Source organism: Aedes albopictus, chromosome 3 (assembly GCF_035046485.1).
Source record: "Aedes albopictus strain Foshan chromosome 3, AalbF5, whole genome shotgun sequence".
Lineage (NCBI taxonomy): Eukaryota > Metazoa > Arthropoda > Insecta > Diptera > Culicidae > Aedes > Aedes albopictus.
The window spans coordinates 421,586,659-421,609,590 of NC_085138.1; positions in this window are offsets into that span (position 1 = coordinate 421,586,659).

Consider the following 22,932-nt stretch of genomic DNA (forward strand, 5'->3'; position numbering starts at 1 on the left):
GTAAAGTGTTTTAAAACAAAGAACATATTGCATTTCTACCAAAAGTAGATCGTCCCGGGTGTTTACGGGTTAACTAATGATTACATATAAAAAAGCGAATGGATTGAAGTTGATCCTAACGACTTGATGGCTAGATTTAGAATGAAGATTATGGTTGATCTCTAATAATTTCATAACGAAGCATCTGTGAAATTCTGTTACTCCACGCGCCAATTATACTGCCTCACGTTTAGTATCACCCTATCTATCTCACGCATCACACTGTCTGAAAACGAATCTATGACAAAAGGTCGAAAGACATAAGTACAAAGGTCGAATGGACAAAAGGACGAATGGACAAAAGGGCGAAGGGACAAAAGGTCGAAGGGACAAACGTTCGAATGGACGAAGGTCGAATGGGACAGAAGGTCGAATGGACAAAAGGTCGAATGGACAAAAGGTCGAATGGACAAAAGGTCGAATGGACAAAAGGTCGAATGGATAAAAGGTCGAATAGAACAAAAGGTATAATTGACAGTAGACAATTTGGAAGACATGATAAAGTGGTCAGTATTTTACAGAAAAACTGTCAAAAACTGTAGTTTGCATGATAATCGTCGGTGTATGGTCTTGACTATCATGCAACAAAAACATTCGCGTATGAGCAGATGAAATATTCATGGGTGCCTGTGACATTTTTTTAATCACGGCAAAAAATGTAGAGGATTGGCAAATTGAGTGAACTAATGAAATCCCAGTGGTTCCGAAAACTGCGAACGGGACATGCGTATAACTTAGAAACCGGAAGTGTGAAGAAGCGGAGACAAAGATTTTCGGATTTTGCGTTCCGAGGGTCATATCCACCAATGGAGCAGGGGAACAAAAGTTAGTGGCTCCCAACTGAATAGTTACGACCCACGTCTAACAAATCAAAAAGTCTCATGCCATACGGATATTTTCGAACCTGGCTAATTGAGTTTATGTTGAAACCCGAATCCTAGGCCATTTTGGAAATAAATAGGGTTTCCGCCATCCTCAAAACGCCTCTGTAACGACTTTGAATTCAAATCCGCTGGAAATGCTATGAAGTTTCTTGGAATGCCTCCGAAATCTACCTTAAACCCCCTGAAGCCCCATGTAACGAACCTTAGATCCTCCAAAACCCCCGAAAACGCCATGTAACGCCTCCGTAACGTTTCTGAAATCATCCGAAAATGATCTGAAGCCTTTTGGAATGCCTCCAAAATCCCCCTTAAACCCCCGGAAACCCCATGTAACGCACCTCAGACCCTCCGAAACCGCAGAAAACGGCATGTAACGCCTCCGTAACGTTTCTGAAATCCGCCGAAAATGCTCTGAAGCTCTTTGGAATGCCTCCAAAATCCCCCTGAAACCCCCGGAAACCCCATGTAACGCACCTCAGACCCTCCGAAACCCCCAAAAACGCCATATAACGCCGCCGTAACGTTTGTGAAATCCGCCGAGAATGCTCTGAAGCTCTTTGGAATGCCTCCTAAATCCCCCTAAAACCCCCAGAAACCCCATGTAACGCACCTCAGACCCTCCGAAACCGCAGAAAACGGCATGTAACGCCTTCGTAACGTTTCTGAAATTCGCCGTAAATGCTCTGAAGCTCTTTGGAATGCCTCCAAAATCCCCCTCAAACCCCCAGAAACCCCATGTAACGCACCTCAGACCTTCCGAAACCCCCGAAAACGCTATGTAACGCCTCCGTAACGATTATGAAATCTGCTGAAAATGCTCTGAAGCTTCTTGGAATGCCTCTGAAATCCCCCTTAATTGATTTGTGTTACAATCATGGTGCCAAATGTTACATTCATGGTAGACGACATTCATGCATCGACGGCAGTATGAATGTAGTGTGTGACGTAGTATGCAACATTAGTCATGACGGTAAAGGCGTTGCGACGATAATGAAAAAAATGTACTATACGATTCACGGGTTGGGAGATATGGCTTTCAATCTTCGGAGGAATAACTTATGAAAGCTTAAGAATCCGTTTTTGAGTTATTCTTGCAAAGACTGAACGCCATACCTCCCAACATAATCATCAACAGTCGGAATTCGAAGAAATTATTTATACTTATACAGTGTAATTCGTCAGAACTACCTATAAATCCAAGAGGGGATGATCACTAATCACAAGTAGTAATTGTTTCTGCAGTATAGATAGGAAGAACAGCTATTGAATTAAAGAAGACAAAATTTCTGATTGAATTATAAGTACCTAAATAGTCGATAATTAATTCAGTAACAAAACTTAAAAGAACAGCCTATAAATTTAAGAAGGAAATATTACTGAACATACCATTGTAGTAGGCTTTGCTGTTATGTAAATACATTATGTCACAATAAAGAACTTCTTGCACCGAGTTGGACGTGTTTCCTTCAATTCAGAAGTGGGATAAGACCTACATTCTGCCATATGGATTCAAAATTTCAAGTTATTCATCATCAAGAAGATATTTTGACGTGTGTCGCGAAACGGAATTGGTGTTCCAAAGGAATAGTTGGAAGCAAAATGAAGACATTACATAACTCTCGAGGTGGTGGTGTAACTTACGTGGTCGAGAGGAGTGCCGGGATCCGTAGAAACAGAAGTTTATGGCTGCAAGCGCCAAGAAAACGGGATTAAACAGCAGGAAAAACTGCATTACAACATCGAAGACTGGGTCATCGAGTTGGAGCTAAGGAAAACGTCGTTGGGCCTGGTGGAGTCAATAAAGTGGTTGTTCACATCGAGGACGATGTGTGTTGTCAAGATGGCCGAACTGTAGTAGGCTCTGCTGTTATGTAAATACATTATGTCACAATAAAGAACTTCTTGCACCGAGTTGGACGTGTTTCCTTCACCATCAAACTAAATTGCCATTAAATACTACATCAATACAATTTGAAAGAATAGCCTATAAACAAAAGAAGGAAAAATTTCCTATAGAAATGTCAGTGGCTGAAATACATATGATTACTATAACAGCACCATAATGTTTCTCTCAATGAGCAACAACATGAACTATTAATTCTTATAAGTGACACAGCAGCTGGTAACTTGGTCTAGTAATATTTTTGTTCATTCGACCTTTTGTCCCATTCGACCTTTTGCCCTTCGACCTTCTGTCCTGAAGCCCTGAAAACAGCTTGGTAGCCATGATATCGTGGACTGTTATATTATTAGCTGTACGACTACGAATGTTTAGCTAAAGCAAGATCGCACAGAAAATAAACACAAACAGTATCGCTTTAAGTCATATGGCGTTACTATTGTCACGCCAATGCACGTTCATCAGCTCCACTTTAGTAACGCGTAAGGCAATTTTGCTTATGCGATGAAACTTTACCGCATGAAAATACGTAGGGTATTGATTCCCTTATTAAGCATGTGGCTCCCATTTTCATCCCACGAAAAACAAAGGATTGAAGCGCTGTTTGTTTTGTTTCTTATTTTTGTATTTTTTGTTAGAAGGGAGCACCCATGAAAACAAAAAGAACGGAGTCAATCGGAGCCGTAATCGCTTGTTTTCGAATAGGATGAAAATGGGAGCATGAGATTACTGATGGCACACATACCCTATATGTAACATGGCTATAAACTTCCGTGTACGTGCTAATTAGTAGTTGTCTGAGCTGTTTCCGTTCCTTCCCGTCCAACGATCAATCATCGATCTCATGTCGTAGATAAAGTCAACTGATCTGCCTGGTCGCTGATCCCATCCATCTGGCCGTCATCTGCCGGAGATCAAGCCCTCTCCTGAACAAACTTTGCTGCTCCATCCGGCCTCCGATCCTGTCAATTCGGCGGTCACCTTGTTGGAGTCATCAACAACGCAGAGTGCCATGAGTGGATAATCCAATCATAGTATGCAGCGACCTATGGATGACAGGTATAAAAGTGGTAGCTCCCCGACGGTGAGCTCATTCCTTATCAAGCTCTCTTAGAAGCAACAACTAATAAAGAAAACTAAGTTTGTTAAATTGTTTAATCAATCTTTCCTTTCTGGAGAACACAATCCTGCTGGTCAAGTTCCAATACACCTGTCCGGTGAGTCCGCCGACTATCTACCCTTCTGGTTATGGAGCGTCACCACAATAGAGAGAGATATCGAGATATACACTCAGCGAAGTAAACTACCGAAATTCATCAAAATACCTTATGAAATTTAGCCATAACTGTATGGAGGAGTCATAACTGTATGGAGGAGTATGGATGCCATAAGAATACCTTACGAAAATTAAACATGCTTATTATAACCTAATTACATAAGATAAACTTATGAAAAGTGCAGAAAAATCGTAAAATGATGCAGACTGGAATCGATCCATGAACGTCGAGATCACTGAGCTCGTGCCCAACCCACGCGGCTATCGATGCTTGAGAATATCGTGGTGCTAAATGTGTATAAAAGCCAAACTGTGAGTCGATTCTGCGTCATAAACCGACCTTATGAAATTCAATCTAGCCGTTATGAATTGTTTGAAGACCATTTCATAACTTAGACATTATGATAAGGTTTATTTGCCTGAGTGTAGAACATCGAGACATGGTGAGTCGACTGTAACACCAAACCCCTGTTGCGCTCACTCTCTTCAATTTCTCTCTCCCGCTCGATCAGCCCAGTGTGCAAAAGTTCATTTGCTGGGGAGGGTTTCATTCAAGCGAAGTTTATTTTTATTTACCTACCTACACAAAGCATGTGTGGCACTTGTGTGTAGAAATTCTATCGCCGCGCTGCTAGGAAACGATAACCGGCGCCAGAGTGTCTACCACGTCGGGGCTGCTAGTCATGAACTCAAAAAAACGTGTTCCCTAGCGTGTTTTTTTTCTTCTTTCGATGGTGTAGGTTTAAGAGTGTATAAAGCGTAGCAGTCGGTTCGTAGAGGTGGAACGCCCACTCGATTGTTGACTTTGTGATTTGCTGAAATGCTGAGCGATTGTGACTGACCGATGCGCTCGAGAATGCTTCATATTGGCAAAACAATTGTATTCTTTTTGTCACTTTTTTAAACACTTACCTCAAATTTTGACACACTAATGTTGATTTTCGGACACCGATTGAAAACTCGCCTTTTTCCTTACAAACACAGAAAACATATATAAACGAAAACCAAACACATAATTGTTATTACCGCGAACACTAAACAACACGCATGGACGACGTATGCTTCGCGACCGTCAGTTCACTTCTGCCGTTTGTTTTGAAAATTATACTGCGTGGACCTGGACAGCGGACGGCCGGCTGAGTAGAGCAGCTATGTGAAGTATAAATAGGAGGAGAGAAATAACCGAGGAGGTGTCGCCGACGTCTGACGATTTGACCCGTTTGACCAGATAAACAAGTAGGCAGAAATGAGAGAGCGGCAGCTGTGAGTGAATCATAATCTAGTCATATGAAACTTGCACACAGCTGGCTTGCTTATCGGTCTGGCGGTGATTGGTGTGGTAAAGCGATGTAGAGCAAGATCCGAGCGTTGAACGACAACGACACACCACGACGGCTAGTTAATCTACCTTCAGTAGGGAAGGCGTTAAGGAACAAGTGGATCTTCAAAATCAAGACGAAGGCATGGGCACAAATGAGTTAGAAATAAGGGATTTTATCACGCATCAAATTTTACCTTCACTCGCGCGAGTAACGATTTATCACACAGCGATATTATCCGGATAAAGTAGCCTGTGACATTTTCCTTGCATCCACAGACGATTGAAATGGCTCTCACTCCGGTTCCTTTGCGTGATAAAAGTATTGCTTATCCAGAGAAATCTTTCAACCTGGCGGAGTGAAGAAGACAAAGAAGACCTGTTCCGCAAACGTCAAACTGCTGCACACTTCAAAAAGTATGCACACAACCTTGAAACAAAAATAAATAGTTGAGAATCTAAATTATGTTTAATGGCGTACAGCTGCATACTAAAGTACTAAAACTACACCAAATATAGTTTAGAAATAAGTTAGATGTTGTGGCAGCAATTGCGATTACATAAACCATAAATGAAACAATTTTCATTATTTTTGAATTTTATGGCAACCAAGTGAGTGAGAGCTTTTTAGCGTGAACCGAGCACTTTTGACGTTTGCTGAACGACTGCGGCGGTCGAAACCACCGCAACCCCGTTGGATTTTTTCTATTTTACCGCAGTAACGCCGCCGATGCGCGGTGCAAGAAAATAAAGGTTTGCACTCACGAACCTAACACCCTGTATTAGAGACTATCGAGAGTTTTCCGGAACCGGTTTCGGGTGTCCCGACGGAAGTGGCTAAATCTGAAAGTGAACCAAACCCGTGCATGCGACACCACAAATCAAGGCTTTTAGGCTACATGATGAACAGTCGACAAGACAAAAGTCTCAGACCAATCAGTGCACTACGGAATCGATTCCGTCTGTCTCGCCGGAAATATAAAATGTAAAACGGAATCAGTATTGCGACATTTGCACCCATTTAGACTCGGCCGAAATTCATTATCATCACAGTCGAATTTCGCACACGACTTCGCAGCGGCTGGCATACACAAGTTAGGTTGAGTTCGTGACAGGGGCGTCGGGTGCACAACAGGTAAACAAAATAAGTTTGATTAGTGTGAAATGCGGCTGGAAAATGATGATTCAGTGGATTCTCTAATTATCACAGTAGTCTAAACATTGGCGAGAAACCCAATAGGGCAGTGCATACTGCGGTTGCTACGGAAAATTTTGCTAAGTCTTTGACGTTTCGTGGCCTTGTTGTTTACGATTCGGACTTAGATAAGTTTTAGCAACTTTGGTTGGTTTCTGAGGACGGCATGATCGTAAACTTGGGAGTGAAAATGGACATTAAGGAACATATAAGGAAAAAGGATGATTTTATGCATTGATACGCTAGGGAAACACGATTCAATCAGGTAAGAGTGATTCATGTAAATTGATTTTCAACTCCAACATGCCAAACATCCACAAAATCCTCGTTTCAGGAATCAAACCAAGTTCAAAAAGAGCTGATGACCTTGGCCATAAGGAAAGGGTTTGCAAAACCCGCATTGAGCAAATTTAATTCGGCAACAAGGCGCCTACAATGGGTCGTTTGGAAAAGTTCTACGCTACTTTTGGATTACCCGCAGACCGTCGGATTACAAGAGTTGAACTACTGAGCATGTACTGATTGCTCTACAATGACTTTCAATCACTGCGGTGCCGATATTAGAAAAGACAAGGACCCTGGCTGTATCTTTCCCGCAAGGCCAATTTGAACCTTCCAGTAATGCCATCTCTGAGCCATTATGTTTGCAGATAAATAAGCACATCGTCATGCTGAAATCTAAATAAAAGAGAGAGAAAAAACTCCATGATTTGTTTTCTAAGGTTAACCAGGAGTTCCTGTTGAGACCGCTTCAGGTGCTCCCTCATGGATTCCTCTGAAATTACATCAAAAGTTCCTTCTAATTCCTTCCAGGAAATTCAACCGGATCTTCTAACGGGATTCCTCCAGAAGTGTCTTACAGGATTCCGCCAATTCTTCCAGGAGTTCCATCCAAAACTTCTCCCAGAGCTCTTTCTGGAATTTCTTCTGGTATTCATTCTAAGAATTGCCCAGCAGTTCCTCCAGATTCCTTCAGGAGTTCTTTTGAGGATACGTCCAGGAATTTCTGGGATTCATCCAAGAATTCTTTCTGAGATACATCCAGAAAATATTTATGGGGATTCCTCCAGGAACTCATTCCAGTATTTCTCCAGGAGTTCCTCCACGGGCTCCTCCCATAGTTGCTTCAAGGATTCCTCCAGGATTTTTTTTTTGAGATTATATCAGAAGTTTCTTTTAGAATTGCTCTAGGAATTCCATCCGGGATTTTTCCCGTGATTCCTCCAGAAGTTCCTTCCGGAATTCCTTCAGAAAAGTCCTTTCCGAGATTTCCCCAGAAGTTCCTTCCGAAATTCCTCCAGAGAGTTCTTTCTGGGATTTCTTAAGGAATTCCTCCCAGGCTTCCACCAGGAACTCCGTCCAAGATTCTTCCGGGAACTCCTAGGATTCCTACAAGAACTTCTTTCGGCACTACTTTCGAGATTCCTCTGGGAATTCCTGCCGGGATTTCTTCCGGAGGACTCCTAGCAGACTTCTAGAATAATTTTTTTGAGAAACCCAGGAAGAATTGCTGGAGGAATCTCCGAAGAAATTCCTGGAAGATTCTCAGAATGAATTCCTGAAGAAATCCCGGAACTGCTAGAGGAATCCCAGAAGGAATTTCTGAATGTATTTCAGCAGGAACTTATGTATTATTCTTAGAATGAATACCAGAAGAATCTCCAGAAAGAACTCCTGAAGAAGTTTTGGATGGAATTCCTGGAAGAATTTCGGTATGAAGTCCTGCAAGAATTCCGGTATGAATTCCTGAACGAATCTAGAAATGAATCCCGGAAGGAACCCTTTCGGAAGAACTTTTGGAGGAATCCTGTAAGGAACTTCTAGAAAAATTCCGTTAGAAAATCCGGTTGAATTTCCTGGAAGGAATAAGAAGGAACTTCTGGTGTAAATTCAGAAGAAACCCTTGGAGGAAACGCTGAAGGAAATCCTTGAGGAATCCATGAAAGAACCCCTGCAGGAATTCAAGAAGGAGCACCTGAAGCGGTCCCAACAGGAACTCCTGGTAAACCTTAGAAAATAAATCATGGAGTTTTTTTTCTCTTTTATTTAGATTTCGGCATGACGATGCTTGTGTTTGTTAATCAGCAAACAATGGTTCAGAGTTGGCATTACTGGAAGGTTCAAATTGGCCTTGCGGGAAAGATACAGCCAGCGTCCTTGTCTTTTCTAATATCGGCACCGCAGTGATTGAAAGTCATTGTAGAGCAATCAGTACATGCTCAGTAGTTCAACTCTTGTAATCCGACGGTCTGCGGGTAATCCAAAAGTAGCGTAGAACTTTCCCAAACGACCCATTGTAGGCGCCTTGTTGCCGAATTAAATTTGCTCAATGCGGGTTTTGCAAACCCTTTCCTTATGGCCAAGGTCATCAGCTCTTTTTGAACTTGGTTTGATTCCTGAAACGAGGATTTTGTGGATGTTTGGCATGTTGTAGTTGAAAATCAATTTACATGAACCACTCTTACCTGATTGAATCGTGTTTTCCTAGCGTATCAATGCATAAAATCATCCTTTTTCCTTATATGTTCCTTAATGTCCATTTTCACTCCCAAGTTCACGATCATGCCGTCCTCAGAAACCAACCAAAGTTGATAAAACTTTTCTAAGTCCGAATCGTAAACAACAAGGCCACGAAACGTCAAAGACTTAGAAAAATTTTCCGTAGCAACCGCAGTATGCACTGCCCTATACATGTGACATGTCAAATGATTTATTCGGTAACCTGATGAACGGTTAGCAACAAAAAAGTCTCAGATCATATTTGGGACAACAGGTCCTGTCCGGGAACCGATTTTGGGTGTCTTGTCATAAGTGGTAAAATATAAAAGTGACCCGAAACTGTGCATGCGACACACCAAATCACGGCTTTTTCAATAACCTAATTAACTGTTTGTCAGCAAAAAGTCTCAGACGCACATTTGGGAGAACCGGTAGTGTTGAAGAACAGCTAACGAGTGCCCCGCCAGAAGTGGTAAAATATACAGTGATAGACATTCGTTCAGCCGAGAACAAAAAAGTGTCAGGAAACTCATACCAAAGATTTAATGATAAAACTTTTTCATCGTAGTAATAGTATATCTAGTACAGTTTAATAATAATGTGATACATTAAACTTACATATACACTGAAACAAAACCCTTCAAATTTTATTTTTTGCCTGAACATTCGTTTAGCCGAGGTAAATGAAAAATTGGTTTTCAATAGATTTTTTGCAATTTCGTGAGTATATTTCGAGAATATACTCCAAGGCATTTAGTTTATGACGTGTTAGCAAGATATTTGACCTTAAAAGTTTATTTATTTGTGAAATTCAGAGAAATATAAAAAAATGTCCCGATAAGGAGAAGCGACGATAAACAAATTTATTTAAGAAAACTGATTTCTGTAAACACTCAAGCAGTTTTGAAAATATTGCACAGAATTATTGTCAGAAATGTTCAAATTATTGCATAAAATATCATGACAAAAATAAGTATATTGGTTTTTGGTTGGTTAAACTTTAAAATGGGATTGATAAAAACTAAAATAAATAGTTCTGCATTGAAATAAATACGTGCCCTAATGCCGGTGGAGTATACCTGTTTGATACTACCATTGCTAAATGAGATAGAATACTGCAAAGTGAAAGAACTGCAAGAAGTGTCAGATTTTGTGTACCCTGTTTATTCAAAAGCAGATGCTCGTACAAAAATGCAAGATTTGGTTAAATAATTGGCTTATTTCATTCAATCTGAAGAAATATATTATAAATGAGTCTTAGTTGTGAACCACATTCATTTTTAACATGATTTATTTGAAAAGAATGTCTAAATTATGAAACAAGTAGTTCATGCTAGAAATTTGAATACTTTCGGTGCCATTTCTCGAAATATGAACCGTCCAATGTACAGTCATACCTCGATATAACGTAACTGCAATTTTATTTTCGTTACGTTATATCGAAGTTACGTTATATCGAAGCAAAAATTTTTTTTAACGAATTTCGTTTTAAATACATATTTTGAAAAAAAAAATTACAAAAAAGATTATGTTAATCACCCAACAGTGATTTCCAGCTTTTCTTATATATATATTTTTATCATTGAATTTTATAAATTTTTAAAAGTTTGTAAGATCATACATAAGTCGAATACTTAGCATGTCTCTTTATATTTAACTATTTAAGCCAATGTCACATAAATCAAGATTCTTCTCCTTTTTTCATCTAGAACTGGTCAAACGTCAAGCGTTATCTATTGGTGTGATTATAAGTAAGAAATCTATGTGACGCCGGCAAAATTATAATCCGATGATGCCTCCAGGAAATCCTCTCGGGATTCCTCTAGAAATAATTCGGGAATTCACCCAACCCAGGAGTTCCTGGTTGAGTGCCTCGTGGTCGTGAAATTCCTCATGTGATTCATCCTGAAGTTCTCCAAGGATATTTATCCAAGGATCCTTCAATCTTCTATGATTCCTCCATAAATTCTTACTGAGTTTGATATTTACTATGATATCTTTAGAAACGCCTGCCTTAATTGCTCCAGATGTTCTTGATATAATTCCTCCAAGAATTTTCCCTGTGGTTTCTCAAGGGATTTCTGTAGGATTCCCCAAAGACATTTGCTTTTCAAGATTTATTCTGTCCAAGATTTTTCCAAGGATTAATTCTGTCGTTCCTCTTAAAATTTCCACTAGGATTTTTCCAGTCACTCCTGCAAGGATTCTCCAAAAAGTTCCAATATTTCAACTATTCCTGTTCGAAGAGTCCCAAGTAACACATTTGTAGCAGAGACTCACGGCGGTGCAGGGTTTGTTGCGCAGGAGCCACTGTGACTTACTTCTAACAAATGAATTCTTACTTGCTTACTTACAAAATATTTCATCTTCAGATTCCGCTAGAAAAACTTCGGTGATTTCTCCAGAAGTTTCTCCAGAGATTCGTTGGAAATTTCCTTCTGAGATACAGAAGTAGTTCTTTAAAAAAAAAATTGTAAGGATTTCTCCAAGAATAACAGATAGAATTCTACTAGAAATTTCTTCAAAGATTGCTCCAGATATTCCTTATTTGATTTTTCCAGGAATTCTTCTTGGAATGCATCCAGGATTTTTTTAAATTACTTCAGGAATTCAACCTGAGTTTTTTTTTCATGGATTCTCACTGTGACCCTTCTTGAAAATCCAACTAGGATTCCACCAGCGCACGAATTTCTCCAGAAGTTCCTGCTGAGATTTTTTCCAGGCATTCCTCCAGGAGTTCCACCATTTATTCAGGAATGTCTTTAGGAATTCCTTCAAGAGTTCTTCTGAGGATTTCCTCGCGAATTTCTCCAGTAATTTCTCAAGAAGTTCCTCCATGGATTTATCAAAGAACTTCTTTAGTGATTTTCCGCAAAATTTACTCTAAGACAAAACAGACGGTTACTGGCGATCGTACACCCAGTATCACACGAAATCGAGTTCACTTCTAATGCTGTCTACTGTCATCTCGTTTGGAGTTTGAAAGCTATGTTCCAGTAGGGATGTAATGTCAATAATGAGTAGAAGATGTAATGTTTGTTCTGTGAAGAGCTATATAACATTTCTCATCGACAGTGACACCGAAAACTCTTATAAAACTTTGAATTTGGTCGTATAACTCATAACTGGATAGCAAGCTTGGTTCCAGGAGGGGTTTAATATCATATAGTAAATTTTGTAAATCACTCTAATTATTTAAATAGTGAAAAGTTGGAGCCACAAAAAAAGTTACGTTATATCGAGGTAAAAGTTACGTTATATCGAGTTACGTTATATCGAGGTATGACTGTATATTATTTCAGCCAGAATACAGTCTAGAAGATATTGGGAGCTATTAGAAGACGTAATAGTAGTAAACGCTGTGATTTATGCAAGTGAAACCATCATATTTCATTAAAACAATTCTCAAAAACGTGATTTTTTGATGGTTTATGTGGTGACGAGTGCCTCACTCATTCATGTGCTTATGCTGAAATAACATTCTTCACTGCACTCGTATCCATGCGCACCTGAGTAGTGGTACGATCGCGCACATGCACTCTGCAACGTGGCAGTATAGCGCTTAGTCTTTGACGCACGCTCAAGCTTATCACACGCGATTACCACAAATGGCGACGAGGATAAAAAAAAATGACGCGGAAAATGTGAATGATAATTAATTTATGGAATGTTCTTAAATAAATTGTTCTGGGGAAACAAAATGAGTGCACAGTGAAGGTAATAATAATAAATTAGTGATTGCAATTGCATTTGGAAGAAAGTGGAAAAAATGTGATGGCCAACGCTGCTCTTGTCGCGACATGTTTGCGCGTCTGTGCAGAGAGAAAAGAAAATAAAAGTGAAAGAAAAGCAGTAATGATTACGTTGTGTGAAGAAGCGAAGAATTAAATGAAAAAGTGCAGTTGTTGAATTTGATGTGGTTTGCGTCCGTTTGGACATTTCGCTCTCATGCGGTTACCGATGGTGACCTTGAAAAGGCGGGCGGGTGGAAATCGTTTATGTGAAAAGGCATATTCGCTGCAGCGCTTCAAAGATCGGTGGTGGCGAAGCACTATACATGTAAACAATTCTGCTTTTCAAAGGTAGAGTAATGCGGGGCAAAAGTTCGCACCTAACAGACTTCACAAAATAACTATTGAACGAAAAGAAAACAATATAGTTTTTCTTCGTTAAACGGGTCCCTATCATGTTGCTTTCAAAACGTAGTACTAGATTTTTTCGCATTCCTTTTGTAGTTTTAGTAATACAATTTTTAAAACAAGTACTCCAATGCGAACTTTTGACCCATAGTGGGGGCAAAAGTTCGCATTATGCGGGGCAAAAGTTCGCACCTTGTACAGGGTAGTTTATTGGTGTGATGTTCATTTATTTTATGTTAATTCATGTTCATCTTTTCACTCTAGCAATGAAATCTGTTTCTTTCTGTTCTTAGCATTACGGCCCAACTGGAATACGACCTGGTGTTCAGCTTTTGTATAGAGTGTCTTTTATGAAGATTTACACAACTATTAACTAAGAGCTGTCCTTTACAGCGTTACTGAAGTTGTCAAAACACATTGTGGGGTAATCATAGATATACGTGTTGCACAAAATACATGGAAAAAAATCAAATATGCAGCAAAACTGCTGAACGGGACCGTTATCGAATCTTATCCCCGTCAGTATGGTGATGAATTATAACTGGGAATTTACAAACTAAGCTATGAAAGACCCCGGTAAAGTAGATGAACATAAGACCTTCAGAAACATACGAAAAGACACTACGAGGATGACGAAGAAAATGTTTTAGAATGTTTTTTAGCCATTTTCCATTTATTGATTTAAATGCGTGAACATAATGTTTGAGTTACAATCAATCTTCTTACAAAACTAAGTTCAGACCCTCTGCCGCAACGATTTCAGGGTGCATCAAGGGGTGCATACTACTCATATTATGCATATATAGTAGTTTCTATACGAAATTATCATTGCTTCAAAGATTCTGTAATTATATTGATGTACTACATTCAGAAATCTAGTGCGAACTTTTGCCCCACAGCTACTGCGAACTTTTGCCCCACTGTCGAGGTTTTAACAATGTCCCTTTCTGCAAGAAGCACTAGTAGTTTATTGTTTATTCGAATGCACCTTGCGAACTACTATGGAATAACGATTCTCCGACATAAAGAGGTTATGAGATTCTTCTTCTTCCTGTTACTACAAATTCTTATTCCAAAAGGTCCAAAAATTCTATCAAAACCCCTTGAAACACATTTTTTCGCATAACTCTGCCAAACCATAACGAAATCGTTCCAAATTTTATTGACGAGTAGCTGACCTGATTATGTGTCGAACCCATTCAGATTTGTTTGGGTTCTTAACTTGTGCTCAGAAAAAGACCCACTGCGAACTTTTGCCCCGTGCGAACTTTTGCCCCGCATTACTCTATGTACGTTGCTAGTATGTTAAACTGTGGTATGGTGACAACAACGCTTATATCAATGATGCTGCTCCTCTGTTCTGTTAGAATGGTTTGGTACGATTTGAGATATGATCAGATCAAATAATAGTTGATCAATTAAATGTTTGATGATTCAGCTTTAATTGACGATTCGCATCGTCATTGTGGCTTAGGATGTTTTATTATAAATTTGTCAAAATTCTGCTTGTTGTAGATTGTGTATATGGATTAATAATAAAGTTAAAATTCGTTTGTGAGACGACATGATTAATTCGTGGAAGATGGTGAGATCAATATGATACAAGCAGACATGCTGAACAGAACTATGTTGTCAGCCTAATTATTTCGGCGTTGTGCGCCTGACGTGTCATCTCTCAAAAATATTCATCGTGATCGATATTGTCGTGATATTTTGAACAATATTGAGTCTTAAAAAAAAACTTCATGTCAGAGAAAGCAGCTAAAACGTTGATGGAAAGAAATTAGAAGATGAGAAATCAATTGATGTGTGCAAGCTGTGATTAAATTCACTTTGTGGAAAGTGATTTGAGAGTTTTCGTGAAAGAAAAACAATCACAATTGATTTGCAAATAGGGTAAACGGGAGTCTTGTGACGGAGTCAGCTCAGAGATATCACTGCTATAATTCGTTACGGAGCTAAAGTTTTCTTCAATTTCTTCTTCATATTTTGTTTGAATCTCAAAGCATCATTTTTGCAAGGCTTACCCATCTGTACAAAGCAAATATCCAGCCTTCTCCAAAAATGCCCTGCCCACCATAGGCTGTTAATTTGCCCCACTCGCAGGCTGTTTGACAGTGACACGTATTGGAATTGAGCGAGCACGTGTATTCAGTTACCTCTTTCTTGCGTACCACCAAGGTAGAATTGAGGCATGCGGTGTTTGTCTACATCCTCCTCGAACATGGTTTATGTCTTTTGTCACTTAAAAAAAAATACTCATCGCAAGGGTTGTATATATTCGAAATTATTTCATGTTGTGTTCAGTTCTTCCAAACCTCTATTTCTCCGGTTCACATTACCCAGATTGGCAAGGTCCAACAATTAGGCTGATCAGTATTAGATCTATGAGAGCATGATAATTCGTCATCGTGGAAAAACCCTCGACAACATTTGAAATGACTTCATTTCTTGCTCGAAATCTTCAATTAGTTGGGTATCGTTAGTTTGATCATTCTTGTGGATTATACTCTTTGGTTATCGTAAATAAATGTCGTCAATACCTTTATATGGTAGTTAATTGCATTCACTATGTTGAAATCAATAAACAAGTGGTTTGATAAAAAAAACTGACATTCGCGGCTTTCATAAAAGATTGTGTACAGAGGAACGGTAAAAGTATGATCGACTGTCATTGGTTGTCTTGAGAGTAATGGAGGCTTGACAAGAAAACTTATAGTGAGTTAATTTGTGGAGTTGTGATTATATAACTGAGAATACAAAAAGTATTGTGATTGAATTTACTTGGAGAGCACTCAGAACGCTGTGATTAAATTCACTCATAGTAATATCACCCAGAGATGATTTACTGCACTGAAAGTGGATAGCACTGATACCATAGACTAATTTCTAGACCTCGATGTACCAAAGAAAACTATTTAATTTTGTGTGTCCAGTCCGGTACCCAATAATATGACCGTGTATTTTTCCATGTAAACTGCATTTTGTGTAAATTATATTTAGCGTGTTACACCGATCCAACAGTAAAGGACTAAACATAAATTACGTAATTGGGTACCGATGATTGTTCACAGTCTGCGAACTTGACTGCGGAAAAAAAAAAATCGTGACCATGACGCTGCTGCTGATACTGAGGAGATTGTGATTGAATTCACTGCTTGCGAAGTTATAATGCTGGAAGAGCCGTGATTAAATTCACTGACGTAAAAACGATGCTGATCGAATTGTGATTAAATTCACTGAGAATGTCGGAGTACAGTTTCTAAGAGAATGTGTAGACGGTTCTTGATTGGATTTAATTGAAAACACGACGACAATTGTGATTAAATTCACTGAAAATAGATGGAACTGATACTGAGGAAATTGTGATTAAATTCACTGAGTGCAGAGCAAAGACATGCCAAAAGAACTGTGATTAGATTCACTGAGTACACAAAAAGATGATACTGAGAGGATAATGATTAAATTCATTGAAAAAGGCGAAAAATGTTTTTGAGAGTGTGTGAAAGGTTCATGATTAGGTTCAGTTGGAAACACGAAGGCAAATGTGATTAAATTCACTGATATTATAGCGTCAAGGAGATGATTCTGGTCTTTAAGATTTCACTGTTATTACATACGGAAACTTACGATTCAATTCACTGATTCTTTCATCCATTTTATTGCATGGAATAACTTTTAATTGAATTGATCAAAACAAACCCTGTTATTGAAATTATTTCATTGCGTGAATTAAACTAAGCACACATTTGGAAGTTCCTTAGATAGAGCTGAAGATATTATTGGTTTGAAGAAAAAAGTAGCTTCGGTGTTGTAGGATGGTGGTATCTACTTGCAGTCGGTCTAGGGTAAATACGCCGGAATTTCTGAAACAAACATCTTTGACGCCATTGTAGGATTCCTAGAAAAAAATCGTTTGCCCTGGCTCATGTAAGGTAATTTCAATGGCTTCTTGTCAAAGTTGTTATGGGATAAACAAAATCGGTGCAAGTGTATCTGTATAAGAGCCCATATGGCCGTGCTGGTGAATGCGCGGTTATTCAGCAGGACGTTTTAAATTCAGCAATGACGGTTCGGTTCATGGTTGGTAACTTATTGCAAGAACGATTTTTTGGACATAGAGTGCCTGGCGCATGGCACAACATAAATACATATACAAATGCATAATGGTCATTTTCAAAACGGCATCACAGTTGATAGCAGCGGGAGTGTGCTCATGTAGCACTAGGCTAGGAAACAAGCTTTATCTTGGTAGAGACGTGGCCTCGAGAAGAAAAGGAAAGAGTATCAGTGAATCATTTTAAATGGAGGATTTTCAGTCACCACCACCGAAGGGAAATAATATGGAAGACATCATCAAAGGGAAGAATAAAAAAAAAATGAAACTCTGTTGTTATAAAGTATGACAACATCAAGCACGCTTATCTTCATTATTATTTTGTATCAATGAAATTACCATTTTACCAATTTGCTACTTGAACCTGAGAAATACAACTATATAACTATTACTATTCCAATAGCTTCATCATCAAACTGTGGTGAAAAATACACCTGAGTGATATTTCCGCCTTGTAAAAAAATGCATGTTTCCTAAACTTCATGTATTATCATTATCGTTACGCTAACCATTACAACATAGTTATGGTGGTTTTCCCACTGGTGGATTATTGAGAATCAGCTCAGGTTTCCAAATTCTGTAATGGATCTTGTAAGTGGAATCGTTTGATTGAGTATCTTCTAAATAGCGTTTTTTGAGCTGTGATTCAATTCACTGAGATCGTAAGGAAGGAACCGCAATTGAATTTGCTGAAAAAGTTATCAAAATACTGTTCATGTTTACGTAAACACCCAAGACAGATTACCGGTACATCAGCACTTCTTTCAAAGTTTTGTTGAAATCCACATAGCCGAGCAATCAGCAAACAACCATTTTGTCACGATCTCAGCAAATTCGGCAGTTCTTGGCTGACATTCGGAAGTCGTTCTGCTATACTTTTTGCTGAGATACCACTTAGAGATTTATCTGAGCATACGGCTGTGCACGATATTGCCGAATCCGCAAACTTGTTTCAAAAGTGCAGGATGTGAGTGAGGAAACATTTCATTTTGATCCTGGCAAATTGTTGACGAATTGTTTGTAAATAGGTATGTAAAGAGAGTAATCAAGCACGACACTAGATAACATACTGTTATGTAACGGCGACTGGCACACACTATGTACATCCCGTTATGTATGACATTTATGAATATGTTTTTATAATGCCTTTGAGTTATCGACGGAAAAGCGTCAAAGAAAATAAAGTTGAATTGGTTGTAGAAAGTATGACTTTGACAAATTATGAAGAATTATTGCTACACATCTGAATAGTGGTGTTTTTCCCTTTGACTGTTGAAGCGAGGTAGCTGAGGTGATTGAACAATTAGTTAAAGCTTTGAGACGCGAAATATGCACAATTGATTTGTCTTTTGTTTCACAATGAAGTAGTAGGAAGAAATGGCGTTAATATAGAGATTCTGATGCTCGATATCTGAATTCATAAAAGTGTAAGAACTGTTGAGTGTTTTGCTTGTTCGAGTTTGCTAGAGATGATATTCAATTATTGGATTAAACTGCTGAATAGTGACGGTTGAATATTGATTTATATAGAAATGAGTTCACAGAGCTTAGGATTAGGCGATGGAAGTATTTCAGGTAAATATCAAACAACTATATGCATAAGCGAATGTAGATTAAAGAAAAGGGGATGTGGTGACGAGTGCCTCACTCATTCATGTGCTTATGCTGAAATAACATTCTTCACTGCACTCGTATCCATGCGCACCTGAGTAGTGGTACGATCGCGCACATGCACTCTGCAACGTGGCAGTATAGCGCTTAGTCTTTGACGCACGCTCAAGCTTATCACACGCGATTACCACAGTTTACATTATTTTTTTCTGTTAAAAACGTTGTTTTTCGCAAAATTTAAACCTACTTTGGTCATGAAACTTTCATTAGATTCTTCTGAAACACCGATAAAAATAACTCCATCAAATCTTAATTGAGAAACATTTAAAATATTATGACATATTTATATGAAATGCATGCAAAATTAATAAGGCAATACTTCCTGAAACGATCTAATTCATGATTCACAAGTCGATCCATAATGCAGATCACCATACAAAATGACTTTGTTGAATATTTTTCGAAATTTGATAGTTTTTATTATGGAATTCTAAAAATTGTACAATTCGGCTAAACGAATGTCTAGGCAAATGGATGCTCGCGGCTTTTAAGCCAGCCTGACCAGTTGACAACAAAATAACCACAGACAATATCTGGGACACCCAGTAGTGTCATGGAATCGGTTCCAGGTATCCGCCGGAAATGATCAAACGTGGAATTGAACCAATCCCCTGCATGTGGTACATCAAATAGTGGAATTATGGAAGTGAACAAAACTAATGTTAGCGATAAATCTAATCTTGACTTTTTTAAAAGCCTGGTAAACGGTGGGAAAGATTAAAGGTGAAGAAATGGTCAAAGTTTTCATATATGCAAGAGAATAAAATTGTGACCAAAGCAATCTCATCCAATCACACCATTTCAAATTCCTGTGGTGTTAATATAAAGTAGGATGGATCAACGTGTTATGGGAAAATTATAATTTGATCGCCTCAACACTGAATAAAGTTTTTCCAATCTTTTTTTGCGTCTAAAATTACTGTGCACAATTTGGTCCATAAGGAGGTCAAATTTTACATGAATCGTATTAAGCGTATAAGTGTTCTCAGGATCGGCTAATGTCGACGTAAAGATCATGAGTACATATCCGACGAGAAAGGCACTATCACCACTAGATGGATTAATCCGGGTTTTTCGACATTGAGGGAGCATTCGACAATGCACCTACAGTTCCATGTGTTCAGTGATGGAAGCAAGGGGCTTGGATAAATGAATTATTGAATGGATAATATTCAAGCATAAACAAATCTAACACAACTGCTAGAGTCGTTTCTGGCCTCATAAACGTCCACGAATTCATGCGACTTGTTAAATGATTATGAGCACACATTTTTGTTGGAGACGACAATCACGTTTCTGTAGAATATTTGTAGTTATGGCCTTTTTTATGAAATATCAATATTTCATTCTAATAAAAAGGTTACGGTATTTACTTTGATTTTAGGGTGTAAGAGTTAGTTTTTTTATCTCCATATAACGGTATATATGTACTTGCACATGTACTCTATAGACATGTACCATTGGGGACTACGAAGGTGATGATTTTGTTTGCGGTTTTCTGTGAGAAAGTGAAGGAGGGAAGATTTTTTGCTTTTTTTTCACTCATACTCCCATAAGAAACCCCGTAGGAAGAAAGAGTGTTTCCCGGCTCATCAACCTTCGTAGTCGCGAATTCGACCAATAGTGTTTGTGAGTCATTGCGGTGGCAACACTGCTGTTAGAGAAGGGTCAAACGTAGGTATACACATCGCACATTGGTGGGCTGCCCAACATGCGTGACGGTAGAGATGGAATTTGTTAGCGCCGCTTCTGCAGTCAGAAAAGAACGGCGGCGCAATAGGTGGAGCTTCGTTTCGTTCGAACCAAACGTGTTATGCGACGTTGAGAGACAGAGTGAGAGAGTACGCAATAAAAGGAAGGAAAAGTAGTTGAAGGAATGAACATTTTGAACGGTGGTACCGAAACCGAAATGGAGGGAATAATGATAGGCACATAGGGGTTGTGTGCTAGTAGTGGACCGTGCGCATATAGTGGACCCCCTACAGGAAAACCCAAATATAGATGCCCAAATCAACTGATTCCAGGCAATTTCCACCGGGGGAACATCAATTACATTGCTCCAGAGCAGTTCCTGGCAAACAAATTTCCCAGTGGCCACAAAAATCATTTATTTAAACTATTTAATGAATGTTAACACTCAAAAGGCCTTTCTTTAGGCACATTCAGAAGGGTCCACTATAGGCTCCGTCGGCAGCTTGACAGATAATATGGAAATCAAATGGGGGGGTCCACTATAGGCACCAAGATTTTTGTAAATAAATCCTATAGTGGACCCCAGTGGAGTCCATTATAGGCAACATCGATGCATATTTTCAAATGCGTATTTAACTCAAATAATTTATTAATGTTGTATGTTTGACGGCCCTAACATAAAGAGGAGACATGAAACTTGTTATAATATTCCACTTTGGAATAATCTACTGACGAAGCATATAGCTGGGTTGCAAAACGGTGAGTCGATAAGGAAAGCGTCAAACATAGCTCTGGTCCTCACAAGTTCCTACCTCATGCTTCCACGGGTTAAGCGATGACAAAGACCGCCAGCTAAGAGTTGTGTGCTTAGCTGGTAGTGCAGCCTGGGCACTGTTGTCCTTCTGACTTCAGCTAGATTGAGGAGGTACGATCCGAGTGTCTGTTCACCAAGGAGGTGCGGCTCAAACAGCGTCTGTTCTGGCATCCAGCGGCTGAGTAAGAAACGCTGCACCACGTCCTGCTAGATCCAAGGTGGTAGCCCCATCAGCGTAGTCGTCCTAGTGTTGGTTGGCACGTTAAACAGAACTGGCACGATGGCCCTCCGGCGAGACAGGAGTGTTGGCGTAGGCCCAATAAGCCACCGTAAAAATCCCCATTGCGAATAACATAGGAGAAAATACGACTCGATACAATCGGCAAAGACCCACGCGACGAAATAAGGACTACGATTGGAAACTTGGAACATGGAATTGCAAGTCACTAGGTTTCGCAGGATGTGACAGGATAATCTACGACGAACTACATCCCCGCAACTTCGACATCGTGGCGTTGCAGGAACTTTGTTGGACTGGACAGAAAGTGTGGAAAAGCGGGCATCGAGCGGCTACCTTCTACCAAAGCTGTGACACCACCAATGAACTGGGAACAGGATTTAAAGTGTTGGGCAAGATGCGACAACGTGTGATCGGGTGGCAGCCGATCAACGCAAGGATGTGCATGTTAAGAGTTAAGGGCCGTTTCTTAAACTACAGCATCATCAACGTCCACTGTTCACACGAAGGGAGACCTGATGACGAGAAAAAAGCGTTCTACGCGCAGTTAGAGCAAACATACTAATCGACGGTAAATTCTTCTCGGATATAACCAATACCGCAGTGCGAATATAGATTCGGATCACTACTTAGTCGCATGCGCTCGAAACTTTCGACAGTTATCACCACGCGTTGAAGTCGACCGCCGCGGCTCAACATCGAGCAACTGCGTAACGTAGAAGTGGCGCAAGACTACGCGCAGCAGTTAGCAGTGGCCCTACCAACGGAAGAGCAGCTTGGTGCAGCTACACTTGAAGATGGCTGGAGGGACATCCGATCCTCCATAGGTAGTACCTCGGCTACAGCACTAGACTTCGCGACTCCGAATCGCGGAAACGACTGATACGACAGCGAATGTGAACAGTTGAAAAACGAGATGAATGCAGCATGGGCGAGAATACTGCAACACCGTACGAGAGCGAAAGAGGCACGTTACAGACAGGCGCACGGCGTGTGTATGGGAAAAGTTTATAACAAAAAAATAGGCATCGTCAAATTTTTCGCTATTCAAAAATAGAGGCTTTCAGCTTTCTTTTGCAGGGTCCCTCAAAAAAATCCACCGAGGGATCCCGAACAACTTTTTCAGAATACTGTTTTTCCCCATACAAAA